This window comes from Mobula birostris, unplaced genomic scaffold (assembly GCF_030028105.1).
Source record: "Mobula birostris isolate sMobBir1 unplaced genomic scaffold, sMobBir1.hap1 scaffold_282, whole genome shotgun sequence".
Taxonomy (NCBI): Eukaryota; Metazoa; Chordata; class Chondrichthyes; order Myliobatiformes; family Myliobatidae; genus Mobula; species Mobula birostris.
The window spans coordinates 232,330-251,401 of NW_027275875.1; positions in this window are offsets into that span (position 1 = coordinate 232,330).

Consider the following 19,072-nt stretch of genomic DNA (forward strand, 5'->3'; position numbering starts at 1 on the left):
TGTAGGGAACCTTGGTTTTCAAGAGAGATTGAGACCCTGGTTAAGAGAAAAAAAAGGTGTAGCAGGTATAGGTAGGTAGGATCAAATGAAGTGCTATTGGATTACAAGAAATGCAAGAGAACAGTTAAGAAATAAATCAGGAGGGCTAAAAGAAGGCATGAAGTTACCTTAGAAAACAAGGTGAAGGAGAATCCTAAGGGATTCTACAGATTTGTTAAGAGCAATAGGATTGCAAGGGACAAAATTGGTCCTCTGGAAGATCAGAATGGTAATCCATGCCAAAAGAGTTGGGAGAGATCTAAAATTAATTTTGTTGCATCTGTGCTTACTCAGGAGATGGACACAGAGTCTGTAGAAGTGAGACAAAGCTGCATCAACTTCATGGACCCTATATAGATTACAGAGGAGGAGGTGGTTGTTATCCTGAGGCAAATCAGGGTGGATAAATCCCCAGATCCTGACAAGGTGTTGCATTGGACCCTACGGGAAGCATGTAGAAATTGTCAAGGCCTAGCAGAGATATTTAAATCATCCTTAATGACAAGTGAGGTACCAGAGGATTGGAGGATAGCCAATGTTGTTCTGTTGTTTAAGAAAGGATCTAAAAATAAACCAGGAAATTATAGGCCAGTGAATCTGGCATCAGTAGTGGGAAAGTTATTGGAAAGCATTCTGAGGGACCGGATATATAAGTATTTGGATAGACATGGACTGATTATGGATAGTCAGCATGGCTTCATGTGTGGTAGGTCATGTCTAACCAATTTTATAGAGTTTTTTGAGGAAGTTATCAGGAAAGTTGGTGAAGGCAGGGCAGTGGATGTTGTCTGCATGGACCAGCAAGGCCTTTGACAAGGTTCTGCATGGGAGGTTGGTCAAGAAGGTTCAGTCACTCGGCATTCAAGATGAGGCAGTAAATTGGAATAGATATTGGCTGCATCGGAGAAGTCAGAGAGTGGTAGTAGACAGTTACCTCTCTGACCGGGGACCTGTGAATAGCAGACAGCCACAGGAATTGGTGCTGGGTCCGTTGTTGTTTGTCATCTATATCAACGATCTGGATGATAACGCGGTTAAGTACATCAGCAAATTTGCAGATGACACCAAGAGAGGGACTGTAGTGGACAGCAAGGAAAGCTATCATGGCTTGCAGCAGGATATGGACCAGCTGAGCCATTTTTGCCTGGGGATTATCCTGAATAAATCCTGCAGCACATTCTAAACACAACGGGGTCTGAGAGAGATCCATGGATCACTTAAATCCATGATGTGCATTCACCTGGCTGAACTTGGTCTCTAAGTCATTGTCTGCATATAGCAGTCTCAGAGAGTGGGCTTTGATCAATGAAGGGTGATGGTGAGGATGGGCTGTGGGTTCTTCTCAACACTGACCTGTTGTCTGCACGGTGTGGTCAGGACAGTGCCTGGTGAGCATTTTCAATTTTTAATAGTCCTAATAAACAGTCATTGAGTCAGAGTAAAACAGGCTCTTCAGTTCATCAAGTCCATACTGACCAACAGGCCCATTCACACTAATCCCACAGTAATACTATTTTTAATTTTTTTTTGTTGTAGCTAAAATTGGACTACACTTAAATGGAGGCTGTAGGAGAATATGATAGAGGTATACTAAGTTATGACAAGCATGGACGGGCGAGATAGAAAGAAACTTTTCCTTATAGAGTGTGTCTAAAACAAAGTGTTTTAGGGTTAGGGTTAACCGGAGTTGATGGATCTGAAGCATTTCTTTTTATACAGGGGTTGACTGAAAAGTAGAACAGGCTGCCTGAGGGGGTGTGGAGGCAGAGACTCTCACACCATTTAACAGGCATCTTGATCGGCACTGTGACTGCTAAGGCACACAGGCTACAATCTCGGTGCTGGTAAATAAGTCCAAAAGGCCTGTTTCTTTGCTCCATAATCCATCCTGCGGTATTATTTAGTTGCAACAATAGGAACTGGCATTGGCTTTGGCTATGTCCATCTTTTGTGGAGGACACAGAATAACCATCCCCCCATCTTTCTGGTACACAGATGACTGTATCGATGTGGCTCCCTGCAGAACTCTGAAGCTTCAGCCCTTTTGCTGCCAATTTCCTCACCTTCACAAAGCTCAACTCAAAAACAGACATTTCCTTTCTTTCTTTAGATTTTTGTGCCTCTATCTTGGCGTATAGTTTAGCAGCAAATATCCATTATAATGCACCAAAAGCTGGAGGAATTCAGCAGGTCAGGCGGCATCTTCAGAGGGAAATAGACAATTGATATAAAGACAAGAAAATCTGCAGACGCTGGAAATCCGAGCAACACACACAAAGTGCTGGAGGAACTCAGCAGGCCAAGTAGCATCTATGGAAAAGAGTACTGATGAAGGGTCTTGGCAGGAAACGTTGACTGTTCACCCTTTTCCATAGATGTTGCCTGGCTCACTGAGTTCCTCCAGCATTTTGTGTGTGTTGCTCGGACAGTTGACATTTTGGGTTGAGACCCTTCATCTGGACTGATATCCATTACAAGCACACTGGCTCCGACAGGTCCTGTAGCTATACTATCTCCTACCCATCTGTTGTAAGGACTGGATTCCATTCTCCCAGTTCCTCTGTTTCTATCATTTCTGCTTTCCTCACAGGAGCCTCTAACATCTGCACCCTGTCCTGAGCTAAGGTTGTACACCATTTCAATTCCTTTTCCCATTCCCACATGACCTATCTTTCCTTGGCCTTGTCCACTGACGGGGTGGGGCCCAATAACACCTCATGTGCCACCTCAGAATCAGGCTTAACATCACTGGCATATGTCATGAAATTTGTTGTTTTGCAGTAGCAGTACAATGCAGTACAAAACAAAAACTATAAACTACTATAAGAGTATATATACACATATTTAAATAAGTAACGCAAAAAGACAGCAAAGCAAATAGCTAGTGTCCATGGGTTCATTGTCCATTTGGAAATCGGATGGCAAAGGGGAAGAAATCTACTGGCATGAACACACATGGGCACAAGAGAGACCCTGAATCAATACTGCAGGATATTGCTATCTATGAGGGAAATACTGCAGAATATTCTGCAATTGCTGGGAAGTAAAAGAGATTGTGGAAGTATGGCAGGATGCTTACATAGATTGGGGACTGAGAAAAACCCCTGAATAAAGGTGATAGAACATTCCCCTCACACTGGACCCTGAGTGAGCCCCTGAATAAATGCTGCAAGATATTCCCTCTGACTGAGACCCTGAACAGCACCTGAATAAATACCACAGCTTATACACTTATAAGTGCGGAGGATATTCAAGGCCTGAGTAGACCTGGAATGAAATCTGAAAAAGATTGCCAATTCAGAGGAACCTAAACGAGACTCTTAACAAATACCGCAAACTTTACCCTCTTGCTTTAGCCTAATACCTTTAATAAACCTTGTCACTGGTACAAAACAGAGACCCTAAATGATTCAGCAGAATTCAAGATTCAAGATGGGCTATTATCATTTTTCAGTACACGGGTGTAAAGGAGAATGAAATGGTTGTTACTCTGGATACGATGCAGCACAAAAAAAAGCACAATATGTGTAAAGAATACAACAAAAGAACAAAAAAAGCTAATATAAATATAAAAGAAATCCTATGAAACACAATGTACAACTATTATATACATAGATTGACTGCATATACAAAAAGTGATGCAAGGTGATTTGTATGTAGTGGAGGTGGTGACAAACTGGGGCTGGAGAGAGATTCTTAATGAATAACCGTTGGATAGTTCCTGTACTTTCAGTGCCTGAGAAAGATCATCAGAAAAAGAGAAAAGAAATTCAGCACTTGGAAAAACAATGACAGGATCAAGCAAAGTCATCATGGATCTAGGGAGGAGAATGAATGTTTGATAAATCACCTGGACCTTCTGGGGTTGTAGCTTGCAGAACGCGCGAGGAGGAATCAATGGATGGTGGACATTTGAACTTCCAGCTTTTCATTCATGGACAGAGAGCAACAACAAAGAACATGGACAAACAGACATCATCCTATGGGGAAAGCTTGTAGGGAGAAATGGCCTCATCAATCTCTGACTTAGACCATAAGACTATAAGATATAGGAGCAGAATTAGACCATTTGGCCATTGAGTCTGCTCCACTATTTCATCATGGCTGACCCACTTTCCTCTCAGCCCCAGTCTCCTGCCTTCTCCCCGTGTCTCTTCATGTTCTGACTAATCAAGAATCTGTCAACATCTGCCTTAACTATACTAATGACTTGGCATCCACAGCTGCCTGTGGCAATGAATTCCACAGATCCACCACTCTCTGGCTAAAGAAATTCTTCCTCATCTCCATTCCAAATGAAAACTCCTCTATTCTGAGGCTGTGTCCTCTGGTCTTAGATTCCCCCACCATAGGAGACATCCTCTCCACATCAGCTCTATCGAGGCCTTTCAACATTCGATAGGTCTCAATGAGATCATCCCTCATTCTTCTGAATTCCAGTAAGTAGAGTCATCAAATACTCCTCATTTGACAAGCTTTTCAATCCTGGAATCACTTTCGTGAACCTCCTTTGAACCCTCCCCAATGTCAGCACATCCTTTCTTAGATGTAGGATCCAAAACTGTTCACAATACTCCAAGTGAGACCTCACCAGTCCTTTAAAAAACCTCAAAATTACATCCTTGCTTTTATTATTTTAATCCTCTTGAAATAACTGCTAGCATCATATTTGCCTTCCCCACCACCAACTCAACCAGAAAATTAATCCTGCACAAGGAATCCCGTCCCTTTGCACCTCAGATTTTTGTATTTCCTCTACATTTAGAAAATAGTCTACTCTTTTATTTCTTCTACCAAAGTCCATGACCCTATAATTCCCGACACCGTATTCCATCTACCACTTCTTTGCCCATTCTCCTAATCTGTCTAAGTCCTTCTATAGCCTCTACACTTCCACAAAACTACCTGCCCCTCCACCTATCTTCATATTGTCCACAAACCTGTCCACAAAACCGTCAATTCCATCATCCAAATTATTGGCATACAACATAATAAGAGGCAATCCCTACACAGACCCCTGTGTAGGACATATGCAGGAAAGGTTAAAAGTTCGAGAGTGCCATGGTTTTCAAGGGATATTGGAAACTTGGTTCGGAAAAAAAGAGAGATCTACAATAAATATAGACAGCATGGAGTAAAGGAGGTGCTCGAATATCCTGACAGGATATTCCCTAGGACATTGAGGGAAGTTAGTGTGGAAATAGCAGGGGCTCTGACAGAAATATTTCAAATGTCATTAGAAACGGGGATGGTGCCGAAGGATTGGCGTATTGCTCATGTTGTTCCATTGCTTAAAAAGGGTTCTAAGAGTAAACCTAGCAATTATCGGCCTGTGAGTTTGACGTCAGTGGTGGGTAAATTGATGGAAAGTATTCTTAGAGATGGTATGTATAATTATCCAGATAGACAGGGTCTGATTAGGAACAGTCAACATGGATTTGTACGTGGAAGGTCATGTTTCACAAATCTTATTGAATTTTTTGAAGAGGTTACTAGGGATGTTGACCAGGGTAAAGCAGTGGATGTTGTCTATATGGACTTCAGTAAGGCCTTTGACAAGGTCCCACTCGTAAGGTTGGTTAGGAAGGTTCAATCGTTAGGTATTAATATTGAAGTAGTAAAATGGATTCAGCAGTGGCTGGATGGGAGACGCCAGAGGGTGGTGATGGAAAACTGTTTGTCAGATTGGAGGCCGGTGACTAGTGGTGTGCCTCAGGGATCAGTACTGGGTCCAATGTTATTTGTCATATACATTAATGATCTGGATGCTGGGGTAGTAAATTGGATGAGTAAGTATGCAGATGATACTAGGATAGGTGGAGTTGTGGATAATGAAATAGGTTTTCAAAGTTTGCAGAGAGATTTAGGCCAGTTAGAAGAGTGGGCTAAAAGATGGCAGATGGAGTTTAATGCTGATAAATGTGAGGTCCCACATTTTGGTAGGACTAATCAAAATAGACATACATGGTAAATGGTAGGGCATTGAAGAATGCAGTAGAACAGAGGGATCTAGGAATAGTGGTGCACAGTTCCCTGAAGGTGGAATCTCATGTGGATAGGCTGGTGAAGAAAGCTTTTGGTATGCTGGCCTTTATAAATCAGAGCATTGAGTATAGGAGTTGGGATGTAATGTTGAAATTGTACAAGGCATTGGTGAGGCCAAATTTGGAGTACTGAGTACAGTTCTGGTCACCGAATTATAGGAAAGATGTCAATAAAATTGAGAGAGTACAGAGGAGATTTTCTAAAATGTTGTCTGGGTTTCATCTCCTAAGTTACAGGGAAAGGTTGAACAAGTTGGGTCTTTATTCTTTGGAGCATAGAAGGTTGAGGGGGGACTTGATAGAGGTACTTAAAATTATGAGAGCGATTGATAGAGTTGACGTGGATAGGCTTTTTCCATTGAGAATGGGGGAGATTCAAAGAAGAGGACATGAGTTGAGAATTAAAGGGCAAAAGTTTAGGGGTAACATGAGGGAGAACTTCTTTACTCAGAGAGTGGTGGCTGTGTGGAACGAGCTTCCAGCAGAAATGGTTGAGGCAGGTTCGATGTTGTCATTTAAAGTTAAACTGGACAGCTATATGGACAGGAAAGGAATGGAGGGTTATGGGCTGAGTGCAGGTCGGTGGGACTAGGTGAGAGTAAGAGTTCGGCACGAACTAGAAGGGCCGAGGTGGCCTGTTTCCGTGCTGTAATTGTTATATGGTTATATATACATCCTGAAAAGGAGGAAGTATTCTAAAGGAAAGATGAAACAACCATGGCTAACAAGAGAAGTCAAAGCCAACATAAAAGCCAAAGAGAGGGCTTACAATAGAACAAAAATCCATGGGAAACTAGATGATTGGGAGGCTTTTAAAAGCAAACAGAAGGCAACTAAAGAGTTGTAAAGAAGAAGAAGAAGGTGGAATACAAAGATAAGCCAGCCAATAATATTAAAGAGGATACCAGAAGTTTCTTCAGATATGTAAAATGTAAAAGAGAAGTGACAGTCGATATTGGACCGCTGGAAAATGATGCTGGCGAGGTAGTAATGGGGGATAAGGAAAGAGCGAATGAACTGAGTAAGTATTTTGCATCAGCCTTCTCTGTGGAAGACATTAGCAGTATGCCAGAAGTTTGATAGTGTCAGGGGGCAGAAGTGTGTGAAGTTGCCAGTAATCAGAGAAGGTCCTTAGGAAACTGAAAGGTCTGAAGGTAGATAAATCACCTGGACCAGACAGTATACACTTGAAGGCTTTGAAGGAGGTGGCTGAAAAGATTGTGGAGGCATTAGTAATCATCTTCCAAGAATCAATATATCCTGCACATTCCAAATTGCTCTGAGGAATTCCAGCTATTGCTGATCTGACATTATTCCTGCTAGTGTTCCTTTCCAATCAACTTTGGTCGGGTCCTCTCTCATGTCTCTTTAATTCCCTATACTCCACTGTAATACTGATACATCTGACTTCAGCTTCTCCTTCTTAAATTGTAGGGTGAATTCCATCAAATTATCATCACTGGCCCCTAAAAGTTCCTTTACCTTAAGCTCTCTAATTAATTCTGGTTCATTGTACAACACCTAATCCAGAATAGTTGATCAAAGGTTCAAAGGGTAATTTTATTGTCAAAGTATGCAGATACGAGTTTGATATCTGTCTTCTCCAGATAGCCATGAAATACAGAAAGAGCGTGGGATTTGTTGAAATAAAAGACATTAATTCCCATCCCCAGCATGAAAAAGGCAAAAACAAACAAAACTCGCAAATCCTAAAATCCCCCACACCTCACCCACATGAAAAAAATCAGTGATCCTCCCAGTGGATTCAACTACGAACTATTCTAAAAAACCATCTCATGTTTATTCCCCTTCATGGGATCCAGCACCAACATGATTTTTCCAATCTTCCTATATATTGAAAACACCAATGACTATTGTAATTTTGCTCTTTTGGCATTCATTTTCTATCTCCCATTGTAATTTGTAATTCACATCTTTACCACTGTTTGGAGATCTGTATATAACTCCCATCAGGGTCTTTTTACCCTTGCAATTTCTCAGCCCCACCCACAAGGATTCAACACTTTCTGATCATATGTCAGCTCTTTCTAATGATTTGATTTCATTTTTTACCAGCAGAGCCACAGCAGTCCCTCTGCCTTCCTGCCTGTCCTTTCAATACAATGTGTATCCTTGGACATTAATCTTCTTTCAGCCACGATTCACTGATATCCACAACATCATACATGCCAATCTGTAACCGTGCTACAGGTTCACCTACTTCATTCTGTATACTGCATACATTCTAATATAACACCTTCAATCTTGTATGCACCTTTTTCGATTTTGTCCACCTTTCACATTACAACTCATCGTGTTGACTGCAATTTTGCCCTATTAGCCTCTCCTTGCTAGCAGCTCACTACACACTGCACCTGTTTGTAAACCAAATACGCCATCCTCAGCACTATCACTCCGTTTCCCATCACACTGCCAAATTAGTTTAAACCCTCCTAAACAGCTCGAGCAAACCTGTCCACAAGGCTATGAGACCCACTCTGGTTCAGGTGCAACACATCCCTTTCCTAAGGGTTGTATCTGAACAAAATTTATAGTGCTTCAGTGAATAAATACTGCAGGATATTACCCACTCACAAGATTAGAGATAGAAAGAAGGAGGTAAAAAAAAGATGTAGGTAAATAAATTATTTTTGGGAAATACCCTACAGTGTATATTCAAAGCCCTTCTTTATCCTCTTTGTTTACTCAGCCTGAAATAAAGAGGCAGGATAAAGGACTGAACATACACTGCAGTCTATTTCCATTTCACTGGGGCCTGAGCAACTTACTGAACACACACTGCAGTCTATTTCCCAGCTACTGGAAAGTGAGGGCGGGGGTGGGTTACTGAATACACATTGTAGACTATTTCCCAGCTACTGGTGTGTGAGGGGTTACTGAATACTCACTGTAATCTATTCCCCATTCACTGGGGGGGAAGGGTTACTGAATACACAATGTAGTCTGAATACACACTGCAATCTATTCCCCATTTACTGGGGTGTGAGGGGGTTATTGAATACACACTGTAGTCTGAATACACACAGCAATCTATTCCCCATTCACTGGGGTGTGAGGGGGTTATTGAATACACACTGTAATCTATTCCCCATTCACTGGGGTGTGGGGCGTTACTGAATACACACTGTAGTCTATTCCCCATTCACTAGGGTGTGAGGGGGTTATTGAATACACACTGTAGTCTGAATACACACTGTAATCTATTCCCCATTCACTGGGTGTGAGGGGGTTATTGAATACACACCGTAATCTATTCCCCATTCACTGGGGTGTGAGGGGTTACTGAATACACACCGTAGTCTATTCCCCATTCACTGGGGTGTGAGGGGTTACTGAATACACAATGTAGTCTGAATACACACTGCAATCTATTCCCCATTCACTAGGGTGTGAGGAGGTTATTGAATACACACTGTAGTCTGAATACACACTGCAATCTATTCCCCATTCACTGGGGTGTGAGAGGGTTACTGAATACACACTGTAATCTATTCCCCATTCACTGGGGTGTGGGGGGTTATTGAATACACACTGCAATCTATTCCCCATTCATTGGGGTGCGAGGGGTTACTGAACACACACTGTAGTCTATTCCCCATTCACTGGGGTGTGTGAGGGGATACTGAATACACACTGTAGTCTATTCCCCTGTCACTAGGGTGTGTGAGGGGTTACTGAATACACACTGTAGTCTATTCCCCATTCACTGGGGTGTGAGGGGTTACTGAATACACACTGTAGTCTATTCCCCATTCACTGGGGTGTGAGAGGTTACTGAATACACACTGTAGTCTATTCCCCATTCACTGGGGTGTGAGGGGTTACTGAATACACAATGTAGTCTGAATACACACTGCAATCTATTCCCCATTCACTGGGGTGTGAGGGGGTTATTGAATACACACTGTAGTCTGAATACACACTGCAATCTATTCCCCATTCACTGGGGTGTGAGGGGGTTATTGAATACACACTGTAATCTATTCCCCATTCACTGGGGTGTGGGAGGTTATTGAATACACACTGCAATCTATTCCCCATTCACTGGGGTGTGGGGGGTTATTGAATACACACTGTAGTCTATTCCCCATTCACTGGGGTGTGAGGGGTTACTGAATACACACTGTAATCTATTCCCCATTCACTGGGGGGGGTGAGGGGGTTATTGAATACACACTGTAGTCTGAATACACACTCCTTTCTATTCCCCATTCACTGGGGTGTGAGGGGTTACTGAATACACACTGTAATCTATTCCCCTGTCACTGGGGTGTGAGGAGTTACTGAATACACGCTGTAATCTATTCCCCATTCACTGGGGTGTGTGAGGGGGTTATTGAATACACACTCTAGTCTGAATACACACTGCTTTCTATTCCCTATTCACTGGGGTAAGAGGGGTTACTCAATACACACTGTAGTCTGAATACACACTGCTTTCTATCCCCCATTCTCTGGGGTGCGACGGGGTTACTGAATACACCTGCAGTCCATTCTCCTATCACTGGGGTGTGATGGGGGGGTGTTACTGAAACACACTTCAGTCTATTTTCCTTTCACTTGGGAGTGAGGGCTTCTCTGAATACACACTGTAGTCTTTTCCCCATCCATAGGGCTGGGAGGGGGTTACTGAATACACACTATGTCCCATTACTGAATACACACTGCATCACTGATTCGTGGCTGAAGGAATACCATAGTTGGGAGCTTAACATCAAAGGATATAATTTGTATCGAAAGGACAGGCAGGAAGGTATAGGTGCTGGTGTGGCTCTGTTGGTAAGAGATGGAATTACATTTTTTGAAGAGGTGTCACAGGGTCAGAGAATGTTGAATCTTTGTGGGAGGATTTAAGAAACTGCAAGGGTAAAAAAACCATTATGGGAAATATATATAGGCCTTCAAATAATAGCCAAGATGTGGAGTTAATATTGCAAAGGGAGCTGGAAAAGGCATGTAATAAGAATAATGTCACAATTGTAATGGGGGACTTCAATATGCAAGGAGATTGGGGTAATCGGGTTGGTGTCGGATCACAAGGGAGGGAATTTGTTCAATGCCTACAAGATGGCTTTTTAGAGCAGATGTGCTTGAGCCTACTAGCTGAAAGTCTGTCTTAGATTTGGTGTTATGCAATAACTCAGATGTTATTAGGGAGCTGAATGTAAAGGAACCCTTAGGAAGCAGTTATCATAATATGATTGAATTCATACTGCAATTTGAGAGGGAAAAGCATAACTCATATCTATCAGTATTGCAATGGAATAAAGGAAATTAGAGGCATGAGAGAGGAGCTTTCCCAGGTGGATTGGAGGGGGATACTGGCAGGGATAATGGAAGAGCAGTGATGGCTGAAGTTTCTGGGAATAGTTTACAGGGCAGAGGATAGATATGTCTCATAAAGGAAGAAGTTCACAAAAGGCAGGCAACCGTGGATGACAAAAAAAGTTAAGGGTGACATAAAAGCCGAGGAAAGGGCATATATATAGCAAAAGTGAGTGTGAAGTTGGATGATTGGGAAGCTTTTAAAATCCAACAAAATACAACTAAAAAAGCTATAAGAAGGGAAAAGATAAAGTATGAGGCAGACTAGCCAGTAATATAAAGCAGGATACTGAAAGCTTTTTTCAGATATATAAAGAGTAAAAGGGAGGTGTAGTTGATATTGAACCACTGGAAGATAATTCTGGTGAGGTAGAAATGGATGACAAAGAAATGGCAGATGAACGTAATGGGTACTTTGCATCTGTCTTCACTGTGGAAGACACCAACAGCGTGCCAGAGGTCCGTGAGTGTCAGGGAGTTGGAGTGACTGTCATTGCTATTACAAAGGAAAATAGGCATCCGTTAGTCTCATGAGACCATGAATTTGCACCTTGGAAGGTTTCCAGGGTGCAGGCCTGGGCAAGGTTGTATGGAAGACCGGCAGTTACCCATGCTGCAAATCTCCCCTCTCCACACCACCGATGTTGTCCAAGGGCAGGGCACTAGGGCCGATACAGATTGGCACCGGTGTCATCGCAGAGCAATGTGTGGTTAAGTGCCTTGCTCAAGAACACACCATGCTGCCTCAGCTGAGACTCGAACTAGTGACCGTCAAATCACTAGACCGACACCTTAACCACTTGGCCACGTGCAAACACAAAGGAACGAGTGCAAGGCAAGCTCAAAGGTCTTAATGTAAGTCTCCTGGGCCAGATGGACTATGTCCCAGAGTCCTGAAAGAGGTTGCTGAAGGGGTAACGGATGCATTGGTCATGATTTTTCAAGAATTACTTCACTCTGGCATGGACCCGGAGGACTGGAAAATTGCAAATGTCACTCCATTCCTTAAGGAAGGAGGAAGGTAAAAGAAAGGAAATTATAGGCCAGTTAGCCTAAACCCAGTGGTTGGGAAAGTATCGGAGTCCATTATTAAAGATGAAGTTTTGAGGTACTTGGAGATTAATGATAAAATAAGTCAAAGACAGCATGGTTTCTGTAATGGGAAATCTTGCCTGACAAATTTGTTAGAGTTCTTTGAGGAAGTAACAAGCAGGATGGACAAAGGAGAGGCAGTGGATTTCACTTACTTGGATTTTCAGCAGGCGTTTGATAATGTGCCACACATGAGGCTGCTTAACAAGACAAGATCCAATGGCTTTACAGGAGAGATAATGGCACAGATAGCAGAATGGCTGACAGGCAGGAGGCAGCAAGTGGGAATAAAAGGGACCTTTTCTGGTTGGCTGCCGGTGACTAGTGGTGTTCCTCAGGGACTGCTACTTTCACATTGTTTTTCAATGATTCAGATAATGGAATTGATGACTTTGGGCAAAGTTTGCAGATAATACAAAGATAGATGGAGGGGTAGGTAGTGCTGAGGAAGCAATGAAATTACAGTAAGACAGACAAATTGGAAGAATGCAAAAAAGTGACAGATGGAATATAGTGTTGGGAAATGTATGATAATGTATTCTGGTAAAAGGACTACTATCTAAATATGGAGAAGGTTCAAACATCAGAGATGCAGAGGGACTTAGGAGTCCTTGTGCAAGACTCCCAGGAGGTTAATTCACAGGCTGAGTCTGTGGTAAAGAAGGCAAATGCAATGTTGGCACTTATTCAAGGGGTATAGAGTATAAAAACAAGCAGATAATGCTGAGCCTTTATAAAACACTAGTCAAGACACACTTGGAGTATTATCAACAGTTTTCGGCCCCATATCTGAGAAAGGATGTGTTGTCATTGGACAGAGTCCAGAGGAGGTTCATGAAGATGAATCTGGGAATGAAGGGGCTAACATATGAGGACTGTTTGGCAGCTTTGGACCTGTACTCACTGGAATTTAGAAGAATGTGCGGGATCTCATTGAAACTCTCCAAATGTTGAATGGACTAGATAGGGTGGATGTGCAGAGGATGTTTCCTGTGGTACGGGTATACAGAACTAGAGGGTACAGCCTCAAAATTGAGGGGTAACTCTTTAGAACAGAGGTAAAGAAGAAATATTTTTAGCCATTGAGTAGTAAATCTGTGGAACGCTCTGCCATAGATTTAAGGGGGAAGTTGATCATTTCCTGATCAGTCAGGATGTCAAGGGATCTGGTGGGAGGGCAGGTGTATGGGGTTGAATGGGATCCGGGATCAGCCATGATGGAATGGCGGAGCAGACTCAATGAGCTGAATGGCCTAATTCTGCTCATAACTCTTATGCTTTTATGGAGGGCAGTTACTGAATACACACTGTATTCTACTCTCCGTTCACTGTGGTGTAAGGGGGTTACTGAATTCACAATTGTGTCTATATCCCATTCACTGTGGTGTGAGGGGGCTACTGAATTCACAATTGGGTCTATATCCCACTTACCAGGGTGTGAGGGGGTTACTGAATTCACAATTGGGTCTATATCCCACTTACCGGGGTGTGAGGGGGTTACTGAATTCACAATTGGGTCTATATCCCACTTACCGGGGCGTGAGGGGGTTACTGTATTCACAATTGGGTCTATATCCCACTTACCGGGGTGTGAGGGGGTTACTGAATTCACAATTGGGTCTATATCCCATTTACTGGGGAGCGAGGTGTTTGCTCATTACATTGAATGCACCATGGAGCCTTTGTCCGTTCACTGGGATGAGAGGGGATTACTGAATACACATGACCATCTATTCCCCAATCACTGGGTACTGAATACACACTGCAGACAATATCCTATTTACAGGGATCTGTGGGGGTTAGTGAATGCACAAAGTCGTCTATTTCCTATTCACTGCGGCATCAGGGGGTTACTGAATATAGAATGTGAGATATTCCCCATTCACTGGTCTGTGTTGCATAGTTACTGAATACACACTGCAGACTATCTCCCATTCACTGGGATGTATAGGGCTTTCTGAATATACACTGAAGACATTTTCCTACACACTAGGACCTGTTCCCCATTCACTGGGGTGTGTAGGGCTTTCTGAATATACACTATAGACATTATCCTGCACACTGGGACTTGCGGGGGGGGGGGGGCCTTACTGAATGCATAAAACCATCTATTTCCCATTCACTGGGGTGTGAGGGGCTTACTGGTTACAAACTGCAGACAATATTCTATTCACTGGGTGGTGAAGGGGGGGGTGTTACTGAACACACACTGCAGTCTATTTCCCAGCTACTGGAAAGTGAGGGGGGTGGTTACTGAATACACACTGTTGCCTATTCCCCATCACTAGGATGTGAGGGCTTACTGAACACACCTGCATTCTATTCCCGAATCACTCAGCCCCGAGGGAGGTTCTGCATAAATGTTGCTAGATATTCCACACACACTGGGTCCTAACTAAGATCCTCAATAAATATTGCAGGAACACACACACACACACACACACACACACACACACACACACACACACACACACACACACACACACACACACACAAAACACCAGGGATATTCTGACTCATCTTGCTCTAGAATGGTAGCTACTGAACATTTGTGATGATTCACTTTCTTTCTCTCTCTCTCTCTCTCTCTTTTCCTAGCTCCTTCTCTCTTCCCCACTCCCTCTCTCTCCCCGCTCCCTCTTCCTCCCCTTCTCTCTCTCTCTCTCTCTGTGAGTGAGTGAGTGTAAGTGTGTGTGTGAGAGCGAGAGAAGAGGTGAGACAAAGGAGACGGATATCCTGTAGGATAATCAACATTTGCCAAGTTTTCACGAAGACCTTGAAGGAATGCTGCAGCATGAGCTATGTGAGTACTTACCACAGGGCATTCCCTATTCACACTGTTTTATGTTATGATGAAATTATTTGGCAGGGCAATTTCCTCTTCCCCATTCCCAAGCTTGCTCACGTGTTCCACATCGTACTGCAGGGTCTTCCCCAAACGCATCAGTCTGTGATCCAGAATAAATGCTGTAGGGTATTTATTCCCCTTCCACCAGGCTCTGTGTGAGCTCTGGAATAAATTATTCCCTTTTCACTGCTTTCTGTGAAAAATCCTGAATAAACAACACCAGGATTTGTTTTCTTGGTTTATTCAGCTTTTAGAACGGGTTGCATCTGGAAAGACCAGCATTAGTTGCCCACTCCTAACTGCACCCTGGGTTTCACAGCCACTGCATTCCTTCTGAAGAAAGTCCTTCCCCAGATAGATTGCTTTGATCCACTCACAATGAAAGACTAGCAAAAAGTCAGGACAACATGTGAGCTGAAGGGAAACCTGGAGAGGGTGATGTTCCCCTTCACACATTGCCTTGTCTTGTTGGGTGGCAGAGGGCCTGGGTTTGGAGATGTTCCTGGAGAAGCCTTGGCAAGGAGCTGGGGTGTATTCTGTGGATGTTGAAATAGCAGTGGAGGGAGTGAACGTTTAAAGCAGCTCTTGAGGGTGCCCAATGAATGGGACCATTGTTGTGCATCGTGCCAAGCTCCTTGAGTATTGTCAGAACTGCACTCATCCTACCAAGTGAAGAGAAATCTTCTGCCTTCGGGTGATGGAAATGCATCATTAGGGGAGTCACTCAGTTAGCAGGTTCCTAACTGCTGACTTGCTCTCATAACAACAGAATTTGACCACAAGACACAGGAGCAGAATTCGGCCCGTCAGCTCATCGAGTCTGCTCTGCCATTTCATCATGGCTGATCCATTTCCCTCTCAACCCTATTCTCTCCCTGACCTTTCATGCCCTGACTAATCAAGAACCTATCAACCTCCACCTTAAACATACCCAGTGACCTGGCTTCCAACGCCAGTGTGATAATGAATTCCACAGATTCACCACCCTCTGGCTAAAGAAGTTCCTCCTCTTCTCTATTCCCATTTCTATTTTGGGACTCACCCACCAAAGGACAAATCCTATTCGTATCCATGCTATCTATGCCTTTCGATATTCAATAGGTTTCAATGAGATCCGCCCCTCATACTTCTAAAGACCCAAAGCCTTCAATTGCTGCTCATATAATAAGCCTTTCATTCCCAGAATCATTCTCATGAACCTCCTTGAAACCCTCTTCAATGTCAGCACATCCTTTCTTAAATAAAGGGTCCAGAACTACTCACAACACTCCAAGTGAGGTCTCACCAGTTCCTTATACATTACATGCTTGCTTTTATATTCTAGTCGTCTCAAAATGAATGCTAACATTGCATTCGTTTTCCTCACCACAGACTCAACCTGCCTTTATGGAATCCTGTACGAAGACCCAAATTCCTTTGCATCTCAGATTTTTTAATTTTCTCCCCTTCTACCAAAGTGCATGACCATACACTTCCCGACATGGAATGCCATCTGCCACCTCTTTGTTCATTACCCTCATCTGTCTAAGTCCTTCTGCAGTCTGGCTGCTTTCTCAGTACTACCTGCCTCTCTACCTAACTTCATATCATCCACAATCTTGGCCACAAAGCCATCAATTCCATCATCCAAATCATTGACATCCAATGTAAAAAGAAGAGTCCCAACACAGACCCCTGCGGAACAACACTAGTCATCGGCAGCCAATCTGAAAAGGATCCATTTATTCCCAATCATTGCCTCCTTTCAATCAGCCAATGCTCTATCTATGCTAGCATCTTTCCTGCAATACCCTAGGGCTCTTATCTTGTTTAGCAGCTTCATGGGTGACACCTTGTCAAAGGCCTTCTGAAAGTTAAAATACACAACATCCACTGATTCTTCATTGACTAACCTACTTATTATTTCTCAAAGAATTCCACAGATTTGTCAGGCAAGAGTTTCTCTTTAGGAAACCATGCTGACTTTGGCCCATTTTATCATGTGTCACAAAGTACCCCAAAACCACATTTTTAACAATCAACTCCAACATCTTCCCAACCACTGTTAGGCTAAATGGCCTATAATTTTCTCTATTCTGCCTCTCTCCCTTCTTAAAGAGTGAAGTGACATTTGCAAATTTCCAGTCCTTTGGAACCATTCCAGAATCGAGTGATTCTTGAAAGATCATTACTAGTGCCTCCACAAACTCTTCAGCTACCTTATTTAGAACCCTGGGGTATAGTCTATCAGATCCGGGTATTTGTCTACCTTCAGACCTTTCAGTTTCTCAAGCACCATCTCCCTACTAATAACAACAGCTCTCTCTTCTGTTCCTTGACACGCTTGAACTTCCAGCATACTGCTAGTGTCTTCCACAGTTCATCTGTCATTTCCTTCTCCCCCAATACCATCTCTCCAGTGTCATTTTTCAGCAGTCCAATTTCTACTCTCACCTCTCTTTTACTCTTTATAAGCCTGAAAAATCTTTTTGATTCATTTTTGATATTATTGGCTAGCTTACCTTCGTATTTCATATTTTCTTCTTTTTAGTTACCTTCTGTTGGTTTTTAAACACTTCCCAATCTGCTAACTTTCCACTAATTTTCGTTCTATTATACGCCCTCTCTTTTGCTATTATGTTGGCTTTGATCTCTCTTGTCAGCCATGGTTGCCTCATCCTGCTTTAGAATACTTCCTGTTCTTCGGTATATATCTATCTCGGGCCTTCCAAATTGCTCCCAGAAACTCCAGCCATTGCTCTGTCATCATCCCTGCTACTGTCCCCCTCTAATCAACTTTGGCCAGCTTCTCTCTCATGCCTCTGTAATTCCCTTTAATCCACTGTAATACTGATAAATCTGACTTCAGCTTCTCTCTCTCAAATTGTAGGGTGAATTATCTCATAATATGACCACTATTTCCTTAGGGTTCCTTTACCTTAAGCTCCCTAATCACGTCCAGTTCAATACCCAACACCCAATCCAGAATTTCTGATCCAAAAAAGCCATCTTTCTCTCAAGATCCAGCATCAACTTGATTTTCACAATCTATCCCCCATGACTAACATAACATTGCCTTTTTGACATGTTTTTTCTGTCTCCTGCTGTATATTGTAGACCACATCCTGCCTATTGTTTGGAGGCCTGTAACTAACTCCCATCAGGGTCCTCTTACCCTTGCAATTTCTTAACTCTACCCACAAGAATACTACATCTTCTGATCTTATGTACCTCTTTCTAAAGATTTGATTTCATTTTTTTTCACCAGCAGAGCCACTCTTGCTCCACTGCCCACTAGCCTGTCCTTTCGATAAACTGTGTATCCTCAGATATTAAGCTCCCATCTACAATTGTCTTTTAGCCATGACTCTGTGATACTCACAACGTCAGACCTGCCAGTCTCTAACTGCGCTACAAGATCATCTACCTTATTTTGTATACTGTGTGCATTCAAATATATCACCTTCAGTCCTGTATTTGTCACCCCTTTCAATTTAGTCCTCCTTTTACACTGCAAGCCATCCCACTGAGTGCAATTTTGCCCAATCATCTGCCCGTTCGTCTTGACAGTCTCCCTATACACTACCTCTGCTTGTAAACCAACATCCCTATCCTCAGCCCTATAACTCTGATTCCCATCCTCCTGCCAAATTACTTTAACATCTTCCTAACAGCTCTAGCGAACCTGCCTATCTTGGGTTCAGATGTAGCCCATCCCTTTTGT